The 17,326-nt window shown below is 43.4% G+C and overlaps 1 protein-coding gene and 1 pseudogene across 1 annotated transcript in view; both read right to left on the reverse strand.

Annotated features, from left to right (window-relative positions):
* Positions 1–17,326, reverse strand: part of LOC121005665 (E3 ubiquitin-protein ligase TRIM11-like) — an 88,534-nt gene that overhangs the window by 45,612 nt on the left and 25,596 nt on the right. Inside the window, exon 2 of the mRNA XM_040438443.1 lies at positions 14,953–14,957. The gene's annotated coding sequence lies outside the window, so the exon portion shown is untranslated. The remainder of the gene's footprint in view (positions 1–14,952; positions 14,958–17,326) is intronic.
* LOC121002595 lies at positions 9,752–11,486 on the reverse strand (annotated as a pseudogene).

The following is a 17,326-nucleotide window of genomic DNA, read 5'->3' on the forward strand; positions in this document are numbered from 1 at the left end:
ACGAGGAGGAGGACCTGGATGGCCGGGATGCATTAAGGAAAGGCATCTGGTACCAGGCCCTGGATAATCTACAATACCAGCGGGGTGAGAGTCTCCCCAGTGAAGAGCAGCGGTTGCAGAAGCAAGTGGCCCTGCGGATGCCCTTCCTGGGAGAGCAGCCCCTGGAGGAATGGGTGAAGGAACTAGAGCACCGGGTATGGCAGGAGCTATGGCTGGAGGATGCCTACCAGGCGCTTTGGTGGTATATGGCACAGTATATACCCTGGACAGCCGAACATGACAAGGCAGAGGGAGAGGAGTTTTATGGTCCTGGCTTGTTATGGGAGTCCTTTGCAGAGCCTGACTTCGGGAGCCCTGCACAGTCCAGACTTCAGGACATTTTCTATGAGAGGGAGGCTAGGCATGAGTGGGATGACCCCCATGAGGTAGAGCAAGACCTGGCTCACCTAGCAACCCTGGAGTGGGAACTGGAGCAGGACTACCGAGATCTCTTCCACTCCATTGAGAAGGCTCAGCAGGACGGTAAGGTGACAGACCCAGATCCAGACCCATTCAGCTGGGCAGATATTGTAGAATGTTACTGGGAAGGACCCCAGGTGGCCGGTAGAGATGGGACCGAGGTCTCTCCGCCGGTCCTGCAGGGAATTGGGAGCCCAGTCTCCATTCCCCAGCGGCAGTGTGAAGTGCAGGGAGAGGAGAGCAGCGTCCTCTCTCCCCAGCGGCAGGCGGAGTTACAGGGGGCAGAGGTAGTTGTTCCTGCCCCCCAGCAGCAGCATGATTTTTTGGGAATTGGGAGCCCAGTCTCCTTTCCCCAGCAGCAGGCGGAGTTACAGGGGGCAGAGACAGTCGGTCCTGTCCCCCAGCGGCAGAGGGTCCAGCAGGGAATAGAGAGCCCAGTCTCCTTTCCCCAGCAGCAGGACACTGTATTGGGAGCGGAGACGGTCGGTCGCCCTCCCCAGCGGCTAGAAGTATGTATGGGAGAGGAGCCCGTTACCCCCTCTCCCCAACGGCAGCTTAACGCACCAGGGGGAGACAGTAAGCCCCACAACAGTACAGATGGGACCGTTGTCTCTGCACTTACAGTACAGGGGGTAGAGACAGTCGGTCTCCCCCTCCAACAACCAGGCTCCAACCAGGCTTCTTCCGTGGTAGCGCTGGCACCAGGGCAGAGTACCGCTGATACCTGCCCACAAAGCAACCCCCACTCCAAGCCAGGGAGCAACACAGAGACCAGGAGTACCAGCTTCCAACATAACCTTGGTGGACTCACTGGACAGAGACAGGCTACCAAATGCAACAGGTCCAGTATTGGGTTGTGGGTGGGCTGCCAGACTAACTCAGGTACCGACCGGCGTGAGGTCAGGTATCTGGTTAGTCTTCCCTGGGGGGGGGAGATGTGTGGCGAAACCAACCTCGCCACTGGGTTTTGGAGAGGCCTGTTTATCAGCCTCTTGCCTTTGGACTATGGCCCTGGAAGATTGGGTCCCTTAAAAACCATATTCGGCCCTAACAGAGTGCATGTCACTCATTCTGGCCCTTTAAATACAGAGGGGTCATTCGGTACTTGCCCTGTGTGAGCGCTGATACCCCAGATAGCTATGCCATGGAGCCCATTCATATAATGAAAGACTATGGGAAAGACTTTAGCTCCATGACAATTGAACTGTATGTGTGTGGTCTGAGCGCCATTCAATAATATGGGCTTAGACCTAAGCTATCTGGGGATATGTTGCATGTCTTTATTTTATGTAGTAAATGTAACCTTGTGTATTTTATTGTATTTTATGTCTTTTTGCAACCATGTGCTCAATGGAGTCTGCCTCTATCCCTGGATATAATTTGATTATTTCCCATTGTCTCCAGGAAAGAGGGCTCTGTAAAACTGGTTTGAGCCAGATAGCCATGTGCCAGCCAGGGCCCAAAAGATATTTTACTAACTTTTGAACCCCTGGTCTGATTCATGCCATTTTTTAATACGTTGTTCCCCTGAATGGATTGATTGCAAATATGTAATTTTTATGTGAATGTGATGTATGGTTTTAGAGTTATGAAAGTTGGGTAGAAAGTATGTTTAACTGTATGTATAATTGAGTCTCCTCTCAGGATAAGGGGAGGGAATATGCTGGGTGTGTTTCTATTGTCCCATTGTGTGTTTAAAATGGTGATGTCTGTCCTGTTGTCTGCACATGTGTATTGGCGATCTCCCTTTGTCCTCAGAGATAATTGGATTGCTCTTCAGATTGTCTGGACAGAGAGGAGGAAACCATGATGCATTGTGGGGATATGTTGTCCTATGTCAGTCTTCATTCTGGTCCTCTGGGGGCGTGAACGATTGGTTGCTGTAGTTACATTGTATGTCTTGTAATATACTGATTGGTTGTATTTCAAACCCCTGTGGGCAGTACTATGTTTGTTTTTTGTGAATAAAAGAGGCTGTACTTCAAGTACAGTCAGACCACTGCTTGACCCCCAAACGGAGCCTTGTCTCGTTATTGGGGGGATTCGCTGTATGCTGTTAGAAGACCGATTGCCAGGATTGTATGCTTTTCCTGTTCGTCTGCTAGCAGCTATTCGTGAGGTTCCAGTTTGGAGTGCTACTTTGTATCCAGTTCGGGAGTTGGTGTTCTGCAGTAGCTGTGCCTGTCTCTCAGAAAGGGGCTTATCGCCTAAACGGATTTTAACCCCTTGTCTGCGGAAACGGTCCGTTACAGGTGGGTACTATGGGGAAGGGGGGGGCACTATGGGGGTCATCTACGGGGGCACTGAGAAGGGGTATTTTATATTGGCACATTATGGGAACATTAGCTCAACTGGGGGCATTACAAATGTTTTGCATATTATAAGGAGAATTATTACTACTGGGGGGGCATTATGGTGGGCTTTATTACTCCCCCATGGTATGACCCCCTAGTAGCAGCACCAGCCTCTCCCTGCTCTGCTATCCCTCTGCCCTTTCTCCAAATCCTTATTATGAAATCTTTCTCATTAGGTTAAAGCACAACATCAGCTCCGCCGAGCCCCCCAGCCAAAGTGTTGAAGTGGCGTCCGAGATCCCCAAGGGCCAAGTCAAGTAACTGTAAGTTTTTATGGGGGTTCTACAAAAGAGCTATCGTGTTTTTTTTTTTGTTAAGGTTATCTGAAAGATGGGTTTAAAATATTTTGACAGGGGCGCAGTTTCAGTGCTTGCCATAGGCGTCATTTTCACTAGATACGCCTCTGAGTGTGACACCCTGTAACGGTATGAGTGGTGGCCTGGCCAGTGGCCACAGTACAGTCTGTGAGCCTGCAGCCTCTTACTGTCTGGCAACTGCGATTATATCACAGAGAAAAAATAAATTGACTTTTTTTTATCTGCAAGGTATTGTGACACCCTGTATGAATGGTGTGCACACAGTACAGTCTGTGAGCCTTCAGTCTCTCTTTGTCTGGCAACTGCGATTATATCACAGAGAAAAAATTAATTTACTTTTTTTGTCTGCAAGGTTTTGTGACACCCTGTAACGGTATGAGTGGTGGCCTGGCCAGTTGACACAGTACAGTTTGTGAGCCTGCAGCCTCTTACTGTCTGGCAAGTGCGATTATATCACATAGAAAAAATAAATTTACTTTTTTTTATCTGCAAGGTATTGCGACACCCTGTATGAATGGTATGCACACAGTACAGTCTGTGAGCCTGCAGCCTCTCACTGTCTGGCAACTGCGGATATATATATATAAAAAAAAAATTATTGACTTTTTTTTATCTGCAAGGTACTGTCTGTGACACCCTGTATGAATGGTGTGCACACAGTACAGTCTGTGAGCCTGCAGCCTCTCACACACAGGCAGGCAACTGCAATATATATATATATATATATATGGAAACGGACATGGAATATGGTCAATAATCCAACACTGTAGTTGGTTTTCAGAATGATTGTTCTCCACAAAATGCTTTGGAATAGGTAAATACTTACGTTTTTTTTCTTATTGTAGAGCGGTGATTATTTAAGCGAGTTTTGAGGTCGGTGGATGTCTCACCTACATATAGTAGTCGGCAAGGGCAACTCAAAACATAAATGACAAAATTGGAGTTGCAGGTGAGATAAAAAGAAATTGGGTACCCTACATTAGTGGTTGGATGTATAAACATCTTACTCTTGCAAATGTGTTTACAATTGACACCGTTGAGACATGGGAAACATCCCTTGCTCTGCTGTGTCAATGTACTCTGTATCAGCCCAGGGCCTGGACCAATATCCGCTCGTACTAATTGATCCCGTAAATTCCTAGATCTCCGGGCGACGCGCCTGTTTTGCACGTAGCGTGACGTTATTCTGCTGAGACGCATCCTGACGCCTGCGCACTTCCTAGTGATAGACGCCAATGTTGGCCATGGCGGACATGGGGTAATACGCTGTCTACATGTGGTATGTCATCTTTCCCATTGTTTGTTCCTCCCATTTTTAAATTAATGTAATTATGTTTACACACAACAGCTGATAGAAATTGGCGCCAATTACATTCACATGGATATTATGTTATATCACTGTGTAATTTTTGATTATACTTTATACCTAGTTTTGTATCACTATTTATATCACTCATATTTTTGTATTATTCATCTGAAATTATGTTTTTATATATATTTTTATCACATTGATTGTATTAATTGATTGTTCCACCCCTCAATTATGTACACCTATTTATATGCCATGTTACACTTATGTTTGATGCTTGAGAAAGGCTCTGTGTTTTGAGCAGAAACGTCGCCTCACTGTGCCACTGTGGTTGAATAAATCTTGAATCTTTCTACTGGATGTGCTGTCCGTTTCCATCTACATATTTTGGGTAAGCAGTGACAACCCCGGACATAGCACCCGCTACGTTTTTAGTGAATTGGTGCTGCCACACTTTTCCTTTATATATATATATATATATATATATATATATATATATATATATATATACAGGGTGGGCCATTTATATGGATACACCTTAATAAAATAGGAATGGTTGGTGATATTAACTTCCTGTTTGTGGCACATTAGTATATGTGAGGGGGGAAACTTTTCAAGATGGGTGGTGACCATGGCGGCTATTTTGAAGTCGGCCATTTTGAATCCAACTTTTGTTTTTTCAATAGGAAGAGGGTCATTTGACACATCAAACTTATTGGGGATTTCACAAGAAAAACAATGGTGTGCTTGGTTTTAAAGTAACTTTATTCTTTCATGAGTTATTTACAAGTTTCTGACCACTTACAAAATGTGTTCAATGTGCTGCCCATTGTGTTGGATTGTCAATGCAACCCTTTTCTCCCACTCTTCACACACTGATAGCAACACCGCAGGAGAAATGCTAGCACAGGCTTCCCGTATCCGTAGTTTCAGGTGATGCACATCTCGTATCATCTGAAGGCAATTGTCTATGCTGTGAAGATACGAGATGTGCAGCACCTGAAACTACGGATACTGGAAGCCTGTGCTAGCATTTCTCCTGCGGTGTTGCTATCAGTGTGTGAAGAGTGAGAGAAGAGGGTTGCATTGACAAACCAACACAATGGGCAGCACATTGAACACATTTTATAAGTGGTCAGAAACTTGTAAATAACTCATAAAAGATTAAAGTTACGTTAAAACCAAGCACACCATTGTTTTTCTTGTGAAATTCCCAATAAGTTTGATGTGTCACATGACCCTCTTCCTATTGAAAAAACTAAAGTTGGATTCAAAATGGCCGACTTCAAAATGGCCGCCATGGTCCCCACCCATCTTGAAAATTTTCCCCCCTCACATATACTAATGTGCCACAAACAGGAAGTTAATATCACCAACCATTCCCATTTTATTAAGGTGTATCCATATAAATGGCCCACCCTGTATATATATATATATATATATATATATATATATATATAAAAAGCATACTGATGTACCAGCCCTAAAAAGGGCTTTTTGGGATGCTGTCAGGATGCTGTCCTTACAGCAGATGAGTCTGTGGACACAGAACACTGCCCTAGCTAACGCTTTCCCTATTGAATCAGCAGCAGCAGCAGCACTGTCCCTCCTCTCACTGAGAATGCAGCTTCCGAATGAATCTAAAACGGATGCTGTCCAGGAGATGGGAGGGTCTGGGAGGGAGGGTCTGCTGCTGATTGGCTGGAATGTGTCTGCTGACTGTGAGGTACAAGGTCAAAGTTTACACAATGATGACGAATAGGGGGCGGACCGAACATCGCATATGTTCGCCCGCCGCGGCGAACGCGAACAAGCCATGTTCGCCGGCGAATAGTTCGGGACATCACTATAGATAGATAGATGATAGGAGAAATACAGATAATAAAGATATATGGGCTGATAGAGGATGCAGAAATAAAGATATTTGTGAGATATACAAGCATTAGATACATTATAAATATTACATATTTAGACAACTGTGCTCCAGGCAGCAAATAGTTAAAAAATAAACAGCTACACTGTAGCTGTTTTTTTTTCTTCAGATTTCTCTCTATTCGTTATTCACTTTTTTTACTTTGATTGCAGAGAACACATTATCTCCATGTCCCTGCTGTCTCTATATACAGAGCACTGGTAACAGTGACTACTTTCAGGTGTTTTCTGATAATTTAAGAGAGTAAGGCAGGTCTCCTGGCACACTTAGGGCTCATGCACACAAACGTGTGCCGACCGTTCTGTGCATTGGGGGCTGCAATTTGCGGTTCCCAATGCACGGGCACCATCCATGCGTTGCCACAGACGGATCCAGACCCAGTCAACTTGAATGGGTCCATGATCCGTCTGCACTGCAAAAATATAGAACATGTTCTATTTTTTTTTGTGGTGCAGAGGCACGAAGAGAAACCCACGCAAGTGCTCAATAGTGCTTCCATGGGGTTCAGTGCCTCCGTTCCACACTGCTTCTTTTGGATTGTGGACCCCTTCAAGTGAATGGGTCCACATCCGTGATATGGTGAGCACACGGTCGGTGCCCATATATTGCAGACAAGCAACGGTCAGAGTAGAGGTCCTGTATATTCTCTGCAGGCTGCCTCCCCTCATGTTAGTCCGGGGTCTGGACTGTCCAGCTTTACCTATCAGGTTATGTCTGCTATAGATGCAGCACCCAGCTCCTCACTACAGTATAAGGACCCTGCGGGCTACAGTGGGCGGGAGACCAGGGACCAGCGCTCATTGCTCTGCTGTCTGTGCCCTTCCCAGGTGCAGCCACCAGCTCTCTGACAATGTGTCTGGGCAGCTCAGAAGGGGGCCCCATTTAGGCTTGGGGGCCCTGGGCAATTGCTTTGTTTGCCCCCCCCCCCCCCCCCCCCAAACTCGAGCAATACAAATGCACACCACACTTTTCAGATTTTTAATTATTAATAATTTTAAAAACCATGTATCATTTACTTTTCACTTCATACATAATTGCTATTTTGTGTTGGTCTATCAAATAAAATCCCCATAAAATACAGTTAAGTTTGTGGGTGTAATGTAAAAAAGGTGGCAAAGTTCAAAGGGTATGAATACTTTTTCAAGGCACTGTATGTCTTTTTTCAACCATACTATAGAGTATATTAGACGGGCAGATTTTCTGCCCGATCGCTAACGAGCATTTGTAGTAACGCTCGTTAGCGATCATCTAGCAGGCTAATACTGCCAACGATTGCACTATGAACAAGCAAACGTTCGTTCATCGGGTAATCCACATCTTTCAGCATGGTGAAAGATCAGGATTTGGCGGCACAAGATCGTGCTGTCTAGTTACCATCTGCTGCTGGCAAACCATTATAGAGCATGGGGACGAGCGATGGCATAGCTATCGCTTCTCCCCATGTTGCTGAGGAGATCTCCTCAGCTAGTGAGCCGGCAACTGCCGAGAAGGAATGCTTCCCTCCCGACAAACATCTGTGTGATCCGGGTGTCTAATGCAGCCTTAAGTGACAGCACCCTTTAAACAGTTGTCTAGTTGACATGTTAGTCTACTACTAGTCTGTTACTTGTACTCAACAAAACTTGGGTTGTCCAACCAAAATGCATTAGTCAAGTGACTGGGAATGTAAAATCGTCACTTCTGGTCCAGTGAAAACCTGAGAACAGTTGGTAGGACTTTCAAAAGATGAGTGGTGCTTATATATTTTTTTTTACACACCTACCTACATTTAATTTTTAATTGTGGTCAGGAAACCCCTTTAATCGACAAGTGTCAGAAAAATGAATTCAATTAGAGGTCCACAGTGTGACTTCAAGCTATGTCCCAGGCAATTATGACAGAAAATTAATATAACTGCACTGGTTTATCTTCTTTGTTTTCACCTTAAAAATATAAAAATAATATTTGGTAGACAAATTTCTTACATAGATAGGATTTGAAACTTTAGGTTTAAAAAAAAAAAGGCTTAAAGGTTTAAAAATAAAATGTATGGGAAAGGTGTGCATCTTAAAACCTATAATATCCCTGGGAAAACCCTTATTTAAATTCCACTGGCTGATTCTAAAATGTATTTGATACTCTTTTTTATTAAGTTTTGTATTAAATATATATACAGTACAGACCAAAATTTTGGACACACCTTCTCATTCAAAGAGTTTTTTTATTTTCAAGACTATGAAGCCATCAAAACTATGAATTAACACATGTGGAATTATATACATAACAAACAAGTGTGAAACAACTGAAAATATGTCATATTCTAGGTTCTTCAAAGTAGCCACCTTTTGCTTTGATTACTGCTTTGCACACTCTTGGCATTCTCTTGATGAGCTTCAAGAGGTAGTCCCCTGAAATGGTTTTCACTTCACAGGTGTGCCCTGTCAGGTTTAAAAAGTGGGATTTCTTGCCTTATAAATGGGGTTGGGACCATCAGTTGCGTTGAGGAGAAGTCAGGTGGATACACAGCTGATAGTCCTACTGAATAGACTGTTAGAATTTGTATTATGGCAAGAAAAAAGCAGCTAAGTAAAGAAAAACGAGTGGCCATCATTAGAAATGAAGGTCAGTCAGTCAGCCGAAAAATTGGGAAAACTTTGAAAGTAAGGGCTATTTGACCATGAAGGAGAGTGATGGGGTGCTGCGCCAGATGACCTGGCCTCCACAGTCACCGGACCTGAACCCAATCGAGATGGTTTGGGGTGAGCTGGACCGCAGAGTGAAGGCAAAAGGGCCAACAAGTGCTAAGCATCTCTGGGAACGCCTTCAAGACTGTTGGAAGACCATTTCAGGGGACTACCTCTTGAAGCTCATCAAGAGAATCCCAAGAGTGTGCAAAGCAGTAATCAAAGCAAAAGGTAGCTACTTTGAAGAACCTAGAATATATATGACATATTTTCAGTTGTTTCACACTTGTTTGTTATGTGTATAATTCCACATGTGTTAATTCATAGTTTTGATGCCTTCATATTCATGAAAATAAAGAAAACTCTTTGAATGAGAAGGTGTGTCCCAACTTTTGGTCTGTACTGTATATTACCATTTTTTATGCTAAAAGTAAAAATAAAAATAAAAATCACAAAAAGTTGTACCATCAATGTCAACTATAAGGAAATTTGTCCACAGCATAATCCTAGTTTTAACAATAAAATATTACATGCACTTTTTAAAATGGAAAATGCTCACTAGAAATCCAGAGTATGATCACCACATCTCCTGCTTCAGATGATCTGCCTAAGTGTTACAGTCATAGGGACAACTACAGTGTAAGATCACTGACCTGTAGCTCTCCTAATCATATTTTGGTTTTCGGCAGCAGTATCTGGCCAGATTTCTTAGGTTATTATGGTTCCTCACAGTAGCTGCCCCAGCCTGATATCTTTATGGAACCGTTACCCAAGCATAATGCAGCATGAAGGGGCTCGGTGAAGGTGGCATTGAAGGTATGTAGGTGTCTGATGGGGTCACACAGCTCATAAAATGACAGCTGCCCGTCCCCAAAGTCCAGACATATCCTAACTTTTATCACTAGAAATTTTGACAGGTAACTGGATCGCTTGACTGTCATGCATCACTGAATAATTATTTTCCCTTTGCAGACACCAGGACTTGTCATTATCTCCAATGTATGACTGATCTCCTTTCCTGTCTATACTAGGATAACACATTCCCACCAGCCACTCCGCTTTCCCACTACTTTCCACGTCTCAGTAATGTAGCCCTGAAAATAAGCTCCTGCTGCTTAACACCTGATTATAATCCTGGAATCTCTCTACCGTTTCAGGACGGTCCTGTTCTGTTTGTGACCAGGTTGCAGTTTTCAGGTCGTCTGATATAAGGATATTATTAGCAGCTGTGTTTACATCCAGTAATATGTCTCCAGGACCCTCCATATAGTTCCCACAATTTCCAGGATCTGTTACATTCCCTCCAGCGGTCCTGACTTTTACATTTTTCTTTGTTGACACAGGCAAGTCTTCTGTGTCAGTGGGAGGATTTTGGGTACTGTGGAGATAGTTAACTTGTCCTCGTTGTCCAGCTAAATTAGTATGTATGTATAAGAGAAAATTTGATAGTTCTGCATGTACAGTCTCTTGAATTTGAGAGAGATCTACACCATAAAGCTGTTTATCATCTCTTCCAGTATCATCACCTCCCTCCATCTCTGGATCACACAGGTCATCTATGTGTGGTTCCTGTAAGACAGTCAGTGGATCAGTCATGTTACAGAGCTCCTCAATGTGTCTCATTTTCCTGGATAGCACATCCTTCTTTATTTCCAGCTTCTGTATCAGAGTAGAAAGCATGAGTGACACCTGTTCTTCCTGCCTGGAGATCTCACTCAGGACCCTCTTTTCTAGGTTGTCCAGTCGTCTCATGGTGTCCGTAAACAGAGCAGTGACTTTTTGTGCATCACCAGTTGCTTTTTCTTGAGCTTTTCTCCAGCATTCCTCCAAGTTCTGGACTCTTTTCTCAGTCTCCTCTCTCTTTCTGGTCAGTTTCTGAAGAATATGTGTTACTTTCTTCTTCTACTTCTCAGAGGCCTCATCCAGCATCTCCACCCGGTGTCCTTGATGTTCTCCAACCAAACTGCAGGACATACAGATACAAGTAGTATCGTCAGTGCAGTAATATTCCAGGATCTTCTTATGGACAGAACATTTCCTGTTCTCCGGGGAAGTGCAGGGTTCAGTTAAGACGTGTTCTGCTGACTTGCTGTGAACTCTTAGGTGGTTATCACAAAGAGAAACTTCACAATGCAGACAGGATTTAACAGCAGGTACAGGAGAATGAATACAGTTAGTGCAAAAAATCCCAATGCCCTTCTGTGGTGTCGGAATGGAGAGAAATTGCTCAATTATGTTACACAGAGTTATGTTTCTTTGCAGTGAAGGACGTTTATAAAAGTGTGCTCTGCACTGAGGACAGGTATAAACTCCAGACTCGTTCTGTGTACTCAGCGCACGATCGATACAGACCTGGCAGAAGTTGTGTCCACATCTCAGCATTACAGGATCTGTGTAAGTGTGCAGACAGATGGAGCAGTCCAGTTCCTTACTGAAATCAGCAGACGCCATGGCTGGAAGAGTGAAATGAAATTCTTTGACAATTCGAAAACGGAGGGGCGGATTCACACTTGTACTTGCACCTACATGGCAAAGCTTAAATAAGAGCTATATAATAATTCACTACAAATAAACCACATGTGGTAAAAATGCATTATAAAGCTATCAATCCTTTAACCTCTTAAAGACCATACCTGTTTGGGCTCTCAAAGGGTTGTCCAAGATTAGCAAAAATCTCAAACAAGACGTACAATTGCTTAAAATACCAAATGATGTTATACTCCTTTCTCAGTGCTGTTCGGGTCCTGCTGCCTCTGAGGTGCTGTGCACAGTGAGATGCAGGTATGTGGCATCTGAAGGCTGCAGCCAATCACTGTCCTCAGCACAAGACCACTGAGGACAGTGATTGGCTGTAGTAGTCATGTGCTTTATACCAGCACGTCACTGTGCACGCCAATGCAGCGGCAGTAGGACCGGGAGGAACGATGCTGGAGAAAGAACTGAGTATAACACCATTTGTTATTTTAAGCAATTGTAGAGCTTGTCAAGGTTTTTAATATAATGAAAAAATCCAGCTCGCCCAATATCCTCTGTGCACGGAACGTGCCAAGGCTAACACTCCATATGTAGAAATCAGAAGAAAAGGGATTCCGGCACCAGGCAGTTCTGTCGTTGCATCGTCTTTATTTTCAGTTTCACATTATAGGTTACATATAGTGGACATCACCTCCCACCACCTCCGGTTAGGTTGACATGTTTCGAACTGCAAAGCTCTTAATCATAACCACAGGTTTTTAATAATCTATGACAACCTCCAAGCTTTCCTTTTTCATTTTTATTTCATCGCATTCCAAGGGCTGTACATTCTTTATTTATCCATCAATGCAGCTGTATGAAGGCATGCTTTTTGCATGCCGAGTAGTAATTTTTATCCTATTGATTAAAGTTATATTTAACCCTTTCTGGACAGAAAAGAAAAAATATAGTAATTCCACAATTCTTTTTTTAGCGCTATTTATTTTCTATTTTACAGTATTTTTCATTTTATAAGATGCACTTTTCCACCCAAAAGTGTGTGTGTGTGTGGGGGGGGGGGGGGGGGGGGGGGACAGTACGTCTTATAAAGCAAATATTAATGAGTATTAGGAGGTGTACTCTAAGCAGGGCCGGGATGATGGGTAGGTGCCCTCCAAGGGCGCCATCTTGCTACCCATAAGGGGGTGCGCAATTATGACCGCATCTGCTGCTAGGCCGGAAGCCTATGAGGCAGTTGAACAGCCCAAGAGGTCATAATGACATCACCATGACCTCCTGTGGCGGGTCTCGCATAATCACGCCATCGCACATGATCATGCGAGACCACCTATGCTAGGATTCGGCAACTCAGGCCATAGATTTCCTTCATTGCAGATGGTGGCAGGGAACAAGAGTGAGGAGAGAGGGAGGTGTTTTTTTCCTTTTCTTAAACACTAAATGTTGGTACTCCTGGGGCACCAAGAGAGAAGAAGCATTATATATATATATATATATATAGATGTATTGATATGTAGAGAGAATCTAAATCGCACATCCTCATTCCTATGCTTCTGATATAACAACTTTTTTCAATTTTCAGCATTTCTTTTGATAAAACATGGCTATACAGCACTATTATCAATCATTTGCTGTGCACTATAAAGAGGCATTAGTATGAAGTTTGATCAAAGAGCATAGGCCCACTTACCGCGACAAGGTTGCGGTGGAGTGATGGGACCCGGGGCCCAGGTGGCCTCACTGTACAGTGGGGCCGCTGTGCGGCTGCTGGATCCCATTGCCTGCTGGAGCGGTGTGGAGGCGCGGTGGTCGCCGCACGGCGCCGCGCCATGGTTAGAGTAGGTTCCCACTTAAACAAGAGGCAACCTTGTCGCGGTAAGTGGGCCTATGCTCTTTGATCAAACTGTATACTAATGCCTCTTTATAGTGCACAGCAAATGATTGATAATAGTGCTGTATAGCCATGTTTTATCAAAAGAAATGCTGAAAATTGAAAACAGTTGTCATATCAGAAGCATAGGAATGAGGATGTGCGATTTAGATTCTCTCTACATATCAATTATATATACACTGCTCAAAAAAATATAGGGAACACTAAAATAACAGATCCTAGATCTGAATTAAATTAAATATTCTTCTGAAATACTTTGTTCTTTACATAGTTGAATGTGCTGACAACAAAATCACACAAAAATAAAAAAATGGAAATCAAATTTTTCAACCCATGGAGGTCTGGATTTGGAGTCACACTCAAAATTAAAGTGGAAAAACACACTACAGGCTGATCCAACTTTGATGTAATGTCCTTAAAACAAGTCAAAATGAGGCTCAGTAGGCACGTGCCTGTAGGACCTCCCTACAATGCCTGTGCATGCTCCTGATGAGGTGGCAGACGGTCTCCTGAGGGATCTCCTCCCAGACCTGGACTAAAGCATCTGCCAACTCCTGGACAGTCTGTGGTGCAACGTGATGTTGGTGGATAGAGCGAGACATGATGTCCCAGATGTGCTCAATTGGATTCAGGTCTGGGGAACAGGCGGGCCAGTCCATAGCATCAATGCCTTCGTCTTGCAGGAACTGCTGACACACTCCAGCCGCATGAGGTCTAGCATTGTCTTGCATTAGGAGGAACCCAGGGCCAACCGCACTAGCATATGGTCTCACAAGGGGTCTGAGGATCTCATCTCGGTACCTAATGGCAGTCAGGCTACCTCTGGCAAGCACATGGAGGGCTGTGCGGCCCTCCAAAGAAATGCCACCCCACACCATTACTGACCCAATGCCAAACCGGTCATGCTGGAGGATGTTGCAGGCAGCAGAACGTTCTCCACGGCGTCTCCAGACTCTGTCACGTCTGTCACATGTGCTCAGTGTGAACCTGCTTTCATCTGTGAAGAGCACAGGGCGCCAGTGGCGAATTTGCCAATCTTGGTGTTCTCTGGCAAATGCCAAACGTCCTGCACGGTGTTGGGCTGTAAGCACAACCCCCACCTGTGGACGTCGGGCCCTCATATCACCCTCATGGAGTCTGTTTCTGACCGTTTGAGCAGACACATGCACATTTGTGGCCTGCTGGAGGTCATTTTGCAGGGCTCTGGCAGTGCTCCTCCTGTTCCTCCTTGCACGAAGGCGGAGGTAGCGGTCCTGCTGCTGGGTTGTTGCCCTCCTATGGCCTCCTCCACGTCTCCTGATGTACTGGCCTGTCTCCTGGTAGCGCCTCCATGCTCTGGACACTACGCTGACAGACACAGCAAACCTTCTTGCCACAGCTCGCATTGATGTGCCATCCTGGATAAGCTGCACTACCTGAGCCACTTGTGTGAGTTGTAGACTCCGTCTCATGCTACCACTAGAGTGAAAACACCGCCAGTATTCAAAAGTGACCAAAACATCAGCCAGGAAGCATAGGAACTGAGAAGTGGTCTGTGGTTACCACCTGCAGAACCACTCCTTTATTGGGGGTGTCTTGCTAATTGCCTATAATTTCCACCTGTTGTCTATCCCATTTGCACAACAGCATGTGAAATTGATTGTCACTCAGTGTTGCTTCCTAAGTGGACAGTTTGATTTCACAGAAGTGTGATTGACTTGGAGTTACATTGTGTTGTTTAAGTGTTCCCTTTATTTTTTTGAGCAGTGTATATACCTGGCAATTTGCGCAATTTGCCTTCTCTGCCTAGGGCATCAAAATAAATTGCACAGGCCATGACTGTGAGTACCACAACTTGTACATACAATGGAGCAGAAGAGTTTGCCTGCTGTGAGGGAGAACCACCCTTTTGGTTGCATTGTATTATCTAAAATATATACTCCACATCTGGATGCTTATGTCAGAATCAGCTAGTAAAGTACAGAGATATATGTAACTAAAAATGGTACCAATGAAAACACACATCAGATGAACACCATAAAAAATAAATAAAAATTACGCCAAAACAGCTATTTTGTTACTCGCCTCCCAAAAAGCATGTCAAGTCATGAATAAGTCTTATGTTCCCCAAAATGGTACTGATAAAATGTATAGTCTGTCCTGCAAATGGGAAGCCCTCAGACATCTACATTGGCAGAAAAAGTTAAAATATTTTGAATGTTAGTACATAGCGATGCAAAATATACAGATTTTTAGTAAAAAGTGATTTTATTATGCAAAAGTACTAAAACAGGAAAAAACGATATAATTTTAGTATTGCCATAAGTATATAAACCTGCAGAATAAAAGGTATCATATGCCACATGATGAACCTCTTAAAAAATAAAAATAAGAAACACTTACAGAATTTCAATTTTTGCCTACTGCAAAAAAGTGTCTGCCTCTCTGGTGGGACTGTGGGACCATAGGCTGGTGCTTTTTTTTATAGTGTGCAAGCACGACCACTTCTGATGGATTACAGGGTGGTCGTAACCATGGAAATGAGCAGTGTATAAAGTGATGGAAAAATTAATCCAGCCAAGAAAGGAAGCAATATGGATAATAACAATATATTAGTAAGTGCTTTGTATTAACTTACTCTACATGATCAATGCTATTTGCTGAAGTGACACAACCCTTTAATTAGAAAATAGTGAATTTTTCCAAATTTTCATAAAATTTTGGATTTACAAAAAACATATTGACTCAAATTTACCAATAACATGAAGTACCATGTGTCACAAAAAAACTATATCAGAATGGCTTGGATAAGTAAAAGCATTCCAAATTTATTACCACATAAAGTGTCACATATCAGATTTGCAAAATTAGGCATGGTCAGGAAAGGGGGTAAATGTCCTGGTCTGGAAGTGGTTACCTGTGGAGACACGCTCCACACTGACTGTGTCATGTAATCAGAAGACAGGCGTCGTTGCTAAGGCTCAGAATGGGCAACATCCATTTTTCTGATAGAAATGTACAATTTCAGTAATTAAAGTATATTACAAAAATGGTCAGTATCACTGCCCCAACACATTGCAAAAAAAGTGTGACAGTTACACTTTAAAGATCATACTCATTATAACGTTTTTCACAAAGGTTTTTGGTGCAAAACTGTATGGAGGTTCTGACGACTGTAAAGTTTAGGTGCCTCTTCACAATGTGCCAGATGTCTAATACACAGGTGTGGAGGCATAATATGAAGCATTCATGTGTCACATGGATGACAACTGTATGGCAAAACCAAGGCGTTTACAGTGAATATATGTGGTTTCACCTGTAGTGGCTGAGAAACCACAGCAATTTGTGATAAATACGGGTTTTGGCCATATGACACACAATCGCCACAATTCCATTACATGGAACCTACAGTTCACGTTTAAATGAAGAGGGGGCACATGTAATACCAGATACGCACTGCATAGCTACTCCTTTGGCTCTGACTAGGGCACACTGATCATGAACAGGAGACCCCCCTCCTCCCCTCATATTTGCCTAATAGTGTATTTGAAATGAGGTTTTCTAAAACAGACAAACACGTTTGACAACTTTGTGTAATAAAATACAGTTTCCAGAGCTTCTAAGTTTATTGACCAGGAAATATACCTCTTCTCATCCTCCTCTTCTAACAATACATTACTCAACATGTAATGTACGAGTTATCAACCCTGCGATAACAGTTTTATCATCATACTGTGTAATAAAGGTCACTCTTCTTTGTACATTCATCAACACTCCTTCTAGTCTACAATGGGGCAATGATTTCTGTGCATGCCCCTGGATGTAAATATGCTATCCTTATTACTCTCAGGTACTGTAAATACTGCAATCGGTTACATAGATATACATCTACTTAAAGGGGTTGTCCAATTGCTTTTAAGGTCACTGACTGATTGTCAGGGGACCGACT

The sequence above is a fragment of the Bufo bufo genome, chromosome 1 (assembly GCF_905171765.1).
Source record: "Bufo bufo chromosome 1, aBufBuf1.1, whole genome shotgun sequence".
NCBI classification, from domain to species: domain Eukaryota; kingdom Metazoa; phylum Chordata; class Amphibia; order Anura; family Bufonidae; genus Bufo; species Bufo bufo.